The following is a 12804-nucleotide window of genomic DNA, read 5'->3' as shown; positions in this document are numbered from 1 at the left end:
TCAATGTAAGTACCCCGTGGTAGTTTTAATGTGGTCAATCAAGTTAAGTTAGGTCCTGTTGTGTTTAATGTCGTGTGTCTAAGTATGCAGGAACTTAGGAGTACAAGATATCGAGTAGAAGGATGAAAAGAATGGTACGGGAAGTGAGTCGATGAGCTCAATACATCTGAGGGATGAGAAACTATGGAAGAGTATACCGATGGACGATAAGGATGCGCGCGGTGCTTCTAAGGGGTGAGAAGCCGGAGTGGAAGTCTGCTATAGGAGAAGACCGGAAGATGAGTTTGTATGAGCCTAATTCTGAATAACCGAAATCACCTACAGAAGAAAAGTCAACTCTGAAGTTGGCTTTAGAGTCCGTTAGAAGCTACTAGAGGCGCCTTCAAGGAGGTGGAAGGTACTTTTAATGCCTAATCATGGAAGGCGTCTTCGAGCTTGTTGAAGGCATCTTTAAGCCCTCATGGAAGGTGCCTTTAATAGTCGCTACCTGAAAATAAAGTTTTATCTTCAGTGGATAAAACTTATCTTATTGAAAGCGCCTTAGACCATCTTAAAGGCACCTCCGAGCTATGGATAGGTTTTTCCAGGGTCTATAAAATGACCCTAGAGTTAGGAAATTAACAACAACTGAACTACAAATCCTGTATCTATTTTCTTAGTCTTTGTAAGCTTAAAAGTGTGTAAGAGGCTACTTTGCCTTCAGTAAAGATGTATTTTCTAGCAGAGCTTTCTTCAATACTTTGGATTAACAACTATCTACGTTGTAACCAAGTAAATAGACTGTCCTCTTATTTTACTTTCTTTAATTGTTCAGTTTTATTATTGTTTAATTTAATCATGCCAATCTAATCAAATCAAAGATCGAGATAGGGTTTGAATTTTATTTTATAGGCAATTTACCTCCCTCTTGTCGGCCCCCACTGCACCAACAATTGGTATCAGATTTCAACCACCTCAAAAGGACTAACCATTGACTGAAGTAACAAGACAATGGATGGACCAAGTATCTACCCCCCGAAGTTCGAGGGGGAGTTCACGATATAGAAGAAATGCATGGAGGTATTTTTCAAAAAATATTTTGAAATACTTTTAATAATTAAATATAGTTTTGTAGCCCCTAAGAACCAACAAGGAGAAGACAAAGAAGAGTACCTATAGACCAAGAAGGAGAAAGCAGACTTTGTAGTGAATGGACGAGCTGAATTCTATCTACGGAGCATGCTGCCTCCTTAAGAAGTTAACAAAATCGACACTTATGGATGAACAAAGGAACTTTGGGAGAAGTTCGTGAAGCTACATGAAGGTACCTCCAAAGCAAAGATCCCAAAATGGGACCTGCTACAGAACCAACTGACGAGTCTCCGATTGAAAGAAGGAGAGTTAGTAGCGTAATTACATGCCAAGCTGAAGGAGTTGATCACTGAACTTATGAATCTTGGAGAAATGGTAACAAATCGAGATTACTAGTACACTTTAAATGCTTTCCCTAGAACACAAGAATGGACGTCCATAGTTGACTCCTATCATTTCAAAAGATCCAGAGGTAAGTTTGTTAGAAAGTTTATTTTCAACTTTAGAACTTCATGAATCTACATGTGCAGAATTAAAGGAGTTGAGTCATAGCATTACCCTAAAAGAAAAAAACGGACGACCCAAACTCTGAAACGTTAATCGACGAAGATGAAGAAGCGTTAATGGTAAGAAAGTTTAGTAAATTTATTAAAAATAATAAATTTAACAAGTCACAAGTAAAAAAGTGCTTTCAAAGTAAAAGGAAGGTTCGATATGACAACTGCCAAGAAGAAGGGTACATCAAAGGCGATTGCCCTAGACTAAAGAAGAAGGAAAAAGACCAATAAGATCAAAGCACAATACCTTGAAGGTGACATGGGACGAACAATTGTCATCAGAATCTAAACTAGAAGAGTATACCAAATTAGCCCTAATGACAGACCACTAGAGGGATGCCAAAAGTTCCTCAGAGATGAGCATCAGCAAAGGGGGAGGTATATTAGAGGAAAGCATCAGCGAAGGGGGAGGATCTTTAGAAGAAAGTAGTGACGAAGGGGGAGCATCAGACCACGAGGTAAGTGAGGTACAGGCATTACCTCTTGAAAAGTCATTTCAATTTATTAAAATGCTTTCTAAGAATATAGTAAAATTAGAAAAAGGAAATGATAAGTTAAAATTAAATTTAGCAAATTCATGCCCTTTAGATATGTATGATAACCTCAAACTAGAAAATGAAAAACTAAAAGCACAAATAAAGAAAATGGAAAATGATGCATGCTAGAATTTGAATGATTTTGGAAAATCAAATTTCAAAATTAGTTGGTACATTAGAAATCATAAGGGAAAAATAAGAAAAATTCCTAGGAATTATGTACTATCAAAATTTCTAATGAATTCAATAGGAAGAAACTTATATTGAGTTTTGAAATCCTTTTTAGAATAAATTCCCCATTTTATTAATTTATTAGGGTAGAAATTGTTTGACATAAAACAATATTTTTTGAATAATCTTATATTTGAATTTTTTATTCAAAATTTCTATACTAATAGAACATTAGTATTTTTGTTGAGGAATTTTTTTTTTGGAATTTGTTGATAAACAATAAATTTTTTTGAATTATTCTATGAAAAGGTAAGTTTTAATATTAAAAATTTAAGAAAATATAAATTTAAAAATTTTGATTTTTATGCCATTAAACAATCTGTTTTATATATTCGTGAAAATTAGCAAAATTTTTAGAGTTGAAATGTAACAACCCGGCCCTCTTGGCTCATTTGGCGACCCATTTGACGACCCTCGGGTCGTCGACCGTCGGCCCTTATGTCGTCGGCCCATTTGACGACCTCTCATGTCGTCGACCGACGACCCTTGGCCGTGCCGTTACTCACTAGGACTTTCCACCCCTGGCAGTGGGCGACCTCTCATGTCGTCGACCGTCGGCCCTTATGTCGTCGGCCCATTTGGCGACCTCTAATGTCGTCGACCGACGACCCTTGGCCGTGCCGTTACTCTCTAGGACTTTCCACCCCTGGTCAGTGGATTTTTGCCTCCCCCAGGATTCGAACTCTAAACCTCCAGGCTTAAATATTAGAGTTTATGAATCCTGGTAACCAAGTGAGATCATCTCACTTGGTTACCAGGATTCATAAACTCTAATACTTAAGCCCTCGAATCCTGGGGGAGGCAAAAATCCACTGACCAGGGGTGGAAAGTCCTAGAGAGTAACGGCACGGCCAAGGGTCGTCGGTCGACGACATTAGAGGTCGCCAAATGGGCCGACGACATAAGGGCCGACGGTCGACGACATGAGAGGTCTGATCTCACTTGGTTACCAGGATTCATAAACTCTAATACTTAAGCCTGGAGGTTTAGAGTTCGAATCCTGGGGGAGGCAAAAATCCACTGACCAGGGGTGGAAAGTCCTAGTGAGTAACGACACGGCCAAGGGTCGTCGGTCGATGACATTAGAGGTCGCCAAATGGGCCGACGACATAAGGGCCGACGGTCGACGACATGAGAGGTCGCCAAATGGGCCAAGAGGGTCGGGTCGTTACAATAAAAGAGCACCTTTTTATTGTAACGACCCGGCCCTCTTAGCTCATTTGGCGGCCCATTTGGCGACCCTTGGGTCGTCGACCGTCGACCCTTATGTCGTCGGCCCATTTGGCGACCTCTCATGTCGTCGATCGACGACCCTTGGCCGTGCCGTTACTCACTAGGACTTTCCACCCCTGGCAGTAGATTTTTGCCTCCCCCAGGATTTGAACTCTAAATCTCCAGACTTAAGTATTAGAGTTTATGAATCCTGGTAACCAAGTGATGATCTCACTTGGTTACCAGGATTCATAAACTCTAATACTTAAGTCCGGAAGTCGACGACATTAGAGGTCGCTAAATGGGCCGACAACATAAGGACCGATGGTCGACGACATGAGAGGTCGCCAAATGGGCCGCCAAATGGGCCAAGAGGGTCGGGTCGTTACAATAAAAGGCGCCTTTTTATTGTAACGACCCGACCCTCTTGCCCCATTTGGCGACCCTCGGGTCGTCGACCGTCGGCCCTTATGTCGTCAGCCCATTTGGCGACCTCTCATATCGTCAACCGACGACCCTTTGCCCGTGCCGTTACTCACTAGGACTTTCCACCCCTGGCAGTGGATTTTTGCCTCCCCCAGGATTCGAACTCTAAACCTCCAGGTTACCAGGATTCATAAACTCTAATAGTTAAGCCTGGAGGTTTAGAGTTCGAATCCTGGGGGAGGCAAAAATCCACTGACCAGGGGTGGAAAGTCCTAGTGAATTACAGCACGGCCAAGGGTCGTCGGTCGACGACATTAGAGGTCGCCAAATGAGCCGACGACATAAGGGCTGACGGTCGACGGCCCTCTTGGCCCATTTGGCGACCCATTTGGCGACCCTCGGGTCGTCGACCGTCGGCCCTTATGTCGTCGGCCCATTTGGCGACCTCTCATGTCGTCGAACGACGACCCTTTGGTCGTGCCGTTACTGTCACGCCCCCAAAGGAGTCTCTGCCAGACAAAAATCCGACAGCATCTCCCCTGTACCGGTGACAATCTGTAGCATCAATACAAGCAAAATACATCAGCCACATGCGACTGGAATATTTATATACACAACCACGCAGTTATAATAACAGCCCACACGGCTGGAATGAAACAATCACAACCACGCAGTTATATATAAAACATCCCACACGGCTGTACAAAACAAACCAACACAGCGGAAAAACGAAGACGGAAAGCCCAATACAACACAAACAACACACTGCTAGCCGGCTAGGCTTTATACAACAACCACAACAATAAATACAACAACCCACCAAATACAAATACAAATAAAACATATACAAAACCATAAACAACCTTCGGATGTGACGTAGGACCCGGCAGACAGGATACTCCAAGCGACACTCCAACCATCTACCTGAAAACATAAAGATATACATGCGGTGGTGAGTATAGGTAACTCAGCGGGTAATAGATAAGATAGTGCATGGTCCATAAACAACATGGAGATCACAAGTATACAGTCTCAGTAGGGAATAAAGAACATGATCATACTATCATAATCAATGCACCTAAACATAACTGACATAATAACCTGACATATAAACTGTACAAACCACAACTAACATAATGACAGATACATACCCAATCTTGAATCAACACATGGTACAATGATCAATAAACTCACCGGATCTGCAACAGACCTACTCGTGACACCTGTGCAATATAAATACGACTGCAAATACATGTAAAATAAATGACATGTATGCAGCATGACAACCATATGCAACAATCATATCGCAAACAAATGCAACATACCACAAACACATGCAACTACTATCTACTAGACATGTATGCAAATATATCTCCAAAGATGCACCGCGCATCAAATGCAAAAGTGCATGCATGCTCCATGGTCACCCCCGCCACCTCTCTAGACACCACGACCCCTGTATGGCCAAGAGGCTTGGGTCCGTGACAAACCGTACTAGCCTCCAGTACATGCAGCGCTATAGGCGCCCGAAGCGGACGGTCAGCTAAGTAGTTATCTAACTACATAGCTAAGGGTCCCTGACCACTCATAACTCAAACCCTCTGACTACTGTACCCTCAAGATCCACTACTCCAGAGTGGTCGAGGCTGACAGAACACTGAGCGGCTAAATGAGCGCGACAGGACTAGCTCTACTCCTAACTACCACTCTCCAACAGTGGCCGAAAGGACAGCTATAAAAGACTGGCGACCCTCTCAACCACAAGGGAGACTAGTCGTCAGATGCAATGAATGATGAACATGATATATATATAATCATGATACAACCACCGTCATCATCCATGCAACCTCTAAACCACATAAGCACTCCACAACATGAATATAATCGTCATGATAAATCCACACATCCCACCAAACACATGTACACAACTACCCACATATGATCAACCAAAAAAAAATCTCTAATAATCCCATTGGACACATATACACAGAACATAAGTACAATCAACATGTATCCTCCAATAATAAACACATCAGACACGTGTATAAACCATAAACATACAATCAACCCAACTCCTCCAAAAGTACGTAACCAAACGTGTGTACATATAACATGCAAATGTAGGGTCAACATGATGACTCCTATAACACATACCATCCTATGTACAATCCCGGTCATATGCACAATCGGCATGATAATACAAACACCCAACAATCCCTATAAGACATACTCTACACGTGTAATCACCACAGAGTAGATATCAAGAGTGGAGACTGTATATGAATTAAATAGATCATCACAAAGGTCAAGCATAAGTATCATGCAGGAAAAACAGCAACCGATCATGATATAAGATAAAGCAACCTAATTCATCCAACAATAACCATGCACTAAGTACAAGAAAATCTACATAGAGCCAAGGAATAAATACCCGCCTTAAATCTGTCGATCGTGATCCGAAAATCCCACGTCGAGACGCTCGTCCCGAATCCAAGTCCTGCGATCACCAGTGTATTTAGCTAATTTCATAGAAAATAATTAACTATATAACTCCCCCACCTAACTAGAGCAACACTAATCAAATATGGTTATGGATTAATCCCCCAACAATCCCTAATCATAATACAACCTACTTAGATTAGGTTATACATGATACATCTCTAAAATTCCTCCAAATCAACAATAATCCAATTTTATCCAATACATAACAATACCTCCCAATTCAATAATCATCCACTCAACCTATCAACCAAATCATCAAACTACCATCAATCACAAACTCCAACATGATTCACCGTTATATTCTCACCGATATCCATAGTTTCCAATCCAAAATCCCTAGTCCAATATCGACATGGATTCAACAACACATACTGAGTAAGAACAACCCTACAACCCCTTATAAAACCTAATTTAGCCCATACTAATGCGAATAACAGAGATACCTCTCTGGAAATCACTTACCGTGAGGTTTTGGTAGCAAGTTCTGAATCTCACAGCCCACAAGAACCTCTGCTAACCGCTACCAAGAACCCTACACGAATTTCTTCCAAGATCAAACCATAAATCCAATCATATAGCAAAGGATTTGTTGAAACCCGAAATCACAGTACCAAATTCACCTCAATAGCCCCTTACCTTCTCACCTGTGACCTCCACAGCTTTAAGGATTGGAGTGGCAGTGATCGACAATAGTGCAATCCTCCAATACTTCGATCTGACGCCTTCCTCCAATACAGAACAGGAAGAACATCACACAACAATAAAACCTTTGAATCCATTAGGGTCCAAAGGAAACTTACCTAACCCGATCGCCCGCTTCAATCCACCTGAGGTAAGGGCACAGAGCATGCACCAGTTATCAGATCCAAGAAGAGAACTGAAGGAGGTCAATCGGCTAGGGGGCAACGCAATCCCAATCTCGCTGTGCCCTAACTCCGCCGGACCACCATTGATCGCCCGCAATCGATCGCTCGCAAGAAATTGTCGAGGTAGTGATCAGTTCACTGGAGAAGGCTTGGACAGCATCAGCTCCTTCGAGATTCCGGTGATGGTCCTCAATCGACGCGAGGAGGCCGAGACCATCGAGGAAGAGTCATCCTCCGTCGACTTCGGGTCATCCGCGAGAGAGAGCAATCGGGAGAGAGGAAACCGAGAGCTGAGGAAGAAGAACCAGCCATTTGTTTTCCCTTCAAAGCTCCGGTGGTTGCTTGCGCCGGCGACACCGAGAGGAGGAGAGGAGAAATCGCCGGAGAGGGGAAAGCTCGGGCAGAGGAGTTATCGGGAGAGAAATTTGGGAATTTAGGGATTATTAAACTTAGGTTAGTTTAATTAACCTTTAAGTTTATTCCTTAATCAACTCCTATTTAAGAGGTATTTCAAACAGGCTTTCACTGTACCCCGAATCCATCCCCTCAAAACGAGTCATACGGACTTCGTTTAATTCCCGAAAAATTTCTAAAAATCCCCAAAAAATCCAATAAGATTTTTCGTCCAATAATATTTATTATTAAATTTTCGATATCTTACAGTTACTCACTAGGACTTTCCACCCCTGGCAGTGGATTTTTGCCTCCCCCAGGATTCGAACTCTAAACCTCCAGGCTTAAGTATTAGAATTTATGAATCCTGGTAACCAAGTGAGATGATCTCACTTGGTTACCAGGATTCATAAATTCTAATACTTAAGCCTGGAGGTTTAGAGTTCGAATCCTGGGGGAGGCAAAAATCCACTGCCAGGTGTGGAAAGTCCTAGTGAGTAACGGCACGGCCAAAGGGTCGTCGATCGACGACATGAGAGGTCGCCAAATGGGCCGACGACATAAGGGCCGACGGTCGACGACCCGAGGGTCGCCAAATGGGCCGCCAAATGGGCCAAGAGGGCCGGGTCGTTACATGAAAATATATTTTTAAAGATTTATTTTCAAAAATTAGGTTATTCTACTAAAATAAATCATTTCTATTAGACTAAATAATATCTCTTTGTGAAATTTTTTTATTGATCTAACTTATTTTGTTTAAGTTTTACAAAAATTTTTAGGACTTTTTGAAATAAAAAAAGTAATTTTTAAATTATTTTTTCAAAAATAGGAGATTAAATTAGTTAAAAAAAAATATTTTTAAAAATTATCTCTAAAAATAGTAGCCTGCTATTTATTCTTGTTATGTATCCCTAGAAAAATTTTCAAAATTTTAAAACTATTTTCCTCTATTTTTTTATGTGATCAAAGGAGGAGAAATAGGGGAGAGGTAGAATAATTAAAAAAAATTTCCTTATACTTATTTGAAAAATTATTGGTGTCATTGCAATTTTATTCACTTATTTATTATAGTGCATTTTTTTTTAATCCTAACTTTAAATTGGGTTGATGCATATTAAAAAGGAGGAGATTATAAGTACCTCGAGATAGTTTTGATATGGTTAACCAAGTTAAGTTAGGTCATGTTGTGTTTATTGCCTTATATCTAAGTATGCAGGAACTTGGGGTACAAGAAGTCGAGCAGAAGACGCAGCGGACGAGAAGGATGGTACGAAAAGTGAGTCGGCGAGCTTGGTACATCCGAGGAATGAGAAGCTACGGAAGAGTACACCGGCGGACAAGAAGGACACGCGCATTACTTCCGAGGGACGAGAAGCCGGAGCAGAAGTTTACTCGAGGAGAAGGTCAGAAGATGGGTTCGGGTGCCTTCAAGAAGTTAACTTTAGAGTCTCCCAAAAGTTGCTAGAGGCGCCTTCAAGGAGCTAGAAGGTGTGCCTTCAACGCCTAATCATGGAAGGCACCTTCGAGCTTGTTGAAGGAGCCTTCGAACCCTCATGGAAGGCGCCTTCAAGTATGTTAAAGGAGCTTTAAATATCCATTAGCTGAAGATAAAGTTTTATCTTCAGTGGATTAACTTATCTTATTGAAGGCACCTTGGACCATTTTAAAGGTGCTTTCGAGCTACGGATAGGTTTTTCCAAGGACTATAAAAAGAACCCTGAAGCTAGGAAATTAATAACAATTGAACTACAAATCCTATATTCATTCTCTTAGTCTTTTGTAAGCTAAAAAGTGTGTAAGAGACTACTTCGCCTTCAGCAAAGGAGTATTTTCCAGTGGAGCTTTCTTCAACACCTTGGATTAACAATCACCTAGGTTGTAACCAAGTAAATAGACTATTCTCTTATGTTCCTTTTTTAATTATTCAATTTTATTATTGTTTAATTTAATTGTGCTAATCTAATTAAGTCAAAGATTGAGATAGAGTTTGAATTTTATTTTATAGGCAATTCACCCCCTTTTACTGGCCTCCGCTGCACCAACACTCAATCCTCATTCAACGCTATGACTCTCAGTATAAAGTCAACCGGCCTAGTAGCCGATCAAACTTAAGGGACTTAGTTTCTCATTCTTTAGGTACAAGTCTCTCTGTATACGGAAGGTCGTCCCCAAGGACCGGCCAGACTAGGAGGACTTATCGCTCCACTTGATACCAAGATATGTAGGATAAAACCAAAAGACCCTAATGTCGGTCAGGCATACAGGGATTAGCTCCCCATCCTCTACAAGTATCCTCTCAGGACAAAACAAAGGCATACTCCAAGCATACAACTGACCAGGATGAGATTCAGTCAGACTTCCAGATCCCAACATAACAGTTTAGGGGCAAGTCTTATTACATATGGTCACTCGGTCTAAAGTGTCAGACGGGCCTAGGGTTGGGCTTCTCACTTCCCAGCAAAAGCACTCTTAGTATACAGCCAGTTGGACTCGGTTTTGTTTGAACTTAGAGGATAGCTCATTTTCTACTACTACAATACAACTCAGCATATAGCCCCGGTTGGCCTAATAGCCAGTCGGATTGGAGGACTTAGTTCTCTATTTTTATCACCAGTCTCTTATTACATATAGTCGGTCGGATACATGTCTAGTCAGATTGCCTCCAGGAGACAACATTATCAGAGAATCACAATAACCCATTAGAGAATAATAGCTATTCACCATGAAATATTCTAATATATGATATATACATGTAACAAAACCTTCTTATGAGAGTGGATATTCAGTTTCTAGAGTTATAAAAGACTGTTCATACACGTGTAATGGAAGATTTCTCGGAGGAAGACTATACACCTTCCATTACCTGACATCTTCTAGCACCGAATATTCCTTGTCGCCTCATTATTGTAGAGGTTATGGGAGGTGATTGTTAGTTAGAGCCCTAGAGTCAATCATTTGATGATTATATTATGAACTTGTTGTATCATATTTGTATATAAATAAAGGTATTTGTTTTTGGTTATTATACTTACTTGTATTTGTGCCAAATAAACTAAGTATAATAGCGTCCTTGAGTAGAACGTTCTCACCTATATCAATCGGTTAGTTGAACCGATAGTGAGATGATATAGGGAACACTACTCTTAATCATTCCTGGTCGAGTATTAACATTCAGGGACAATGTTAATGCAATAAGACTAGCATGTAGGTCAACTCGATGACTTGATCTCACAAGTCATGGATATAGAGATATCAAGTTGACACATGGGTATGCATTGGAGAATGTATACTGAATGACCCGCCATGAGAAAGTATCATGGATCGTTATATAAGTGTCATATACTTTCTCATGTGGCTATTAGTATGACTACTAGTCCTTGGACCTGAAGTCACCATAGATCCCTACATAAGGAGTTATGTACTTTGGTTTCGTCAAACGTCACCTGTAACTGAGTGGACTATAAAGCCGATTACTGGGTATGTAACGAATTATGTAGAGGGATGTGAGTGATGTAGATGGGATCTATCCCTCCTATATGACCGGAGAGACATCGATATTCTTGATAGAGTGAGACCACGAAGTGCATGGCCATGCCCAAATGAGTCAATAAGAGATATTGAGCTCATTTGATTTAGTGAGTCTACTTGGATTTCAAGATTTAGTTTGATCAGAGGATGACACGGTCTATGCCTCACATTGATCAATCTAGATGTCTAGGATAGAAGGACACTTGTCATATATTGTGAGAAGTCACAATTAGTAGTCACAAGGTGATGTTGGATCTCAACATTCTTGTAACTTGGGTAGTAATGATGTGTTGCTAGATACCGCTCATTACTTATGTAACGCCCGAAAATTCTCAAAACTATTTTAGGAATATTCTATGATTTTTCTAGAATTATTAGATATTTTTCCGGTATTTTCTGAGTAGCGGAAGTAGCAAAAATTATTAGAAAAGTAAAATGGCTTAAGCGAGAATCGAACCCGGGACCTCTCGGGTCCGCTAAACCTTTAGTTAGCCTTAGTAACCGGTGAACCCAGCAAGGTCGTGCTGAAAGGAAAGGGAATCAATTATATTTATAATTGGTTTGGCCGAATTAATTACTTAGTATAAATAGGAAATTTAAGTTGGGGTTTGGTTTATTTTTAGAACTTGGTTCGGCAACCCCTCTCCAAAACCCTCACGCCGACGCCAACCCCTCTCCTTCTCTCGGCGCCACAACAAGGGAAGAACTAGGGTTCCATCCCTAGAGTCCCAAGGTCACTTTCCGGAGACGATTTCAGCACAAGGACGTTCCCCTCCGCGAGTAGAGCACGTGGACGCGAGCGAATCGTCGAGAAGTCGTCTCCACCGGAATTTCTAGCGATTAGATTTGTAAGAAATCTAGCACACAAGGTAAGAAACCCCTCACCTGCAGTATAAGTAGCTCCGTTTGGTTTTATACGCACTAGTTTAGCTATATGCAGTTTTTATCGACGTATAGGGTGAATTTGACCCTCCTCGCAGATTTAGGGATTTAGTGAGTACTTCTAGATGGGCCGGACACGTATTCCCTCTTCAGTGGGGGTTCCTAGACGTTGTCGGGTGCCTAGAAGTGGTCTCCCTAATAGAGGGGAGAGTTGGGGCACACTAGGTGTTCGATAAAATAGCTAGTTAAGTTAAAATGCAAATTAGGCATTTTAATAGCTCAGTTCACTGCATTAGAAGCATTTAAATCAGTAAATCAGTTTATTTTAGCTTATATGGGACTACGGTCCAATGGGTGGGCTCCCACAGTCGCCTCTAGGTTCAGACAACCTAACTCTAGGTTTAGATAACCTAGAAACAGCAAGTTAAAACAGTTAGCTATATTCAGTATTTTATTTTCAGTGGCACTGTACTGGATCAGATATCCATTGGGTTGGACTCCCACAGTCGTCCCTAGGTTTAGATAACCTAGTTAACCCTACAAAATTCGGGACTTGCAAACCCGGGTCTAGTTAGGGATGCGTGCACAGCAAGTACAGTT

The sequence above is a fragment of the Zingiber officinale genome, chromosome 8B (assembly GCF_018446385.1).
Source record: "Zingiber officinale cultivar Zhangliang chromosome 8B, Zo_v1.1, whole genome shotgun sequence".
NCBI lineage: Eukaryota > Viridiplantae > Streptophyta > Magnoliopsida > Zingiberales > Zingiberaceae > Zingiber > Zingiber officinale.
This window is presented reverse-complemented; position numbering follows the sequence as displayed.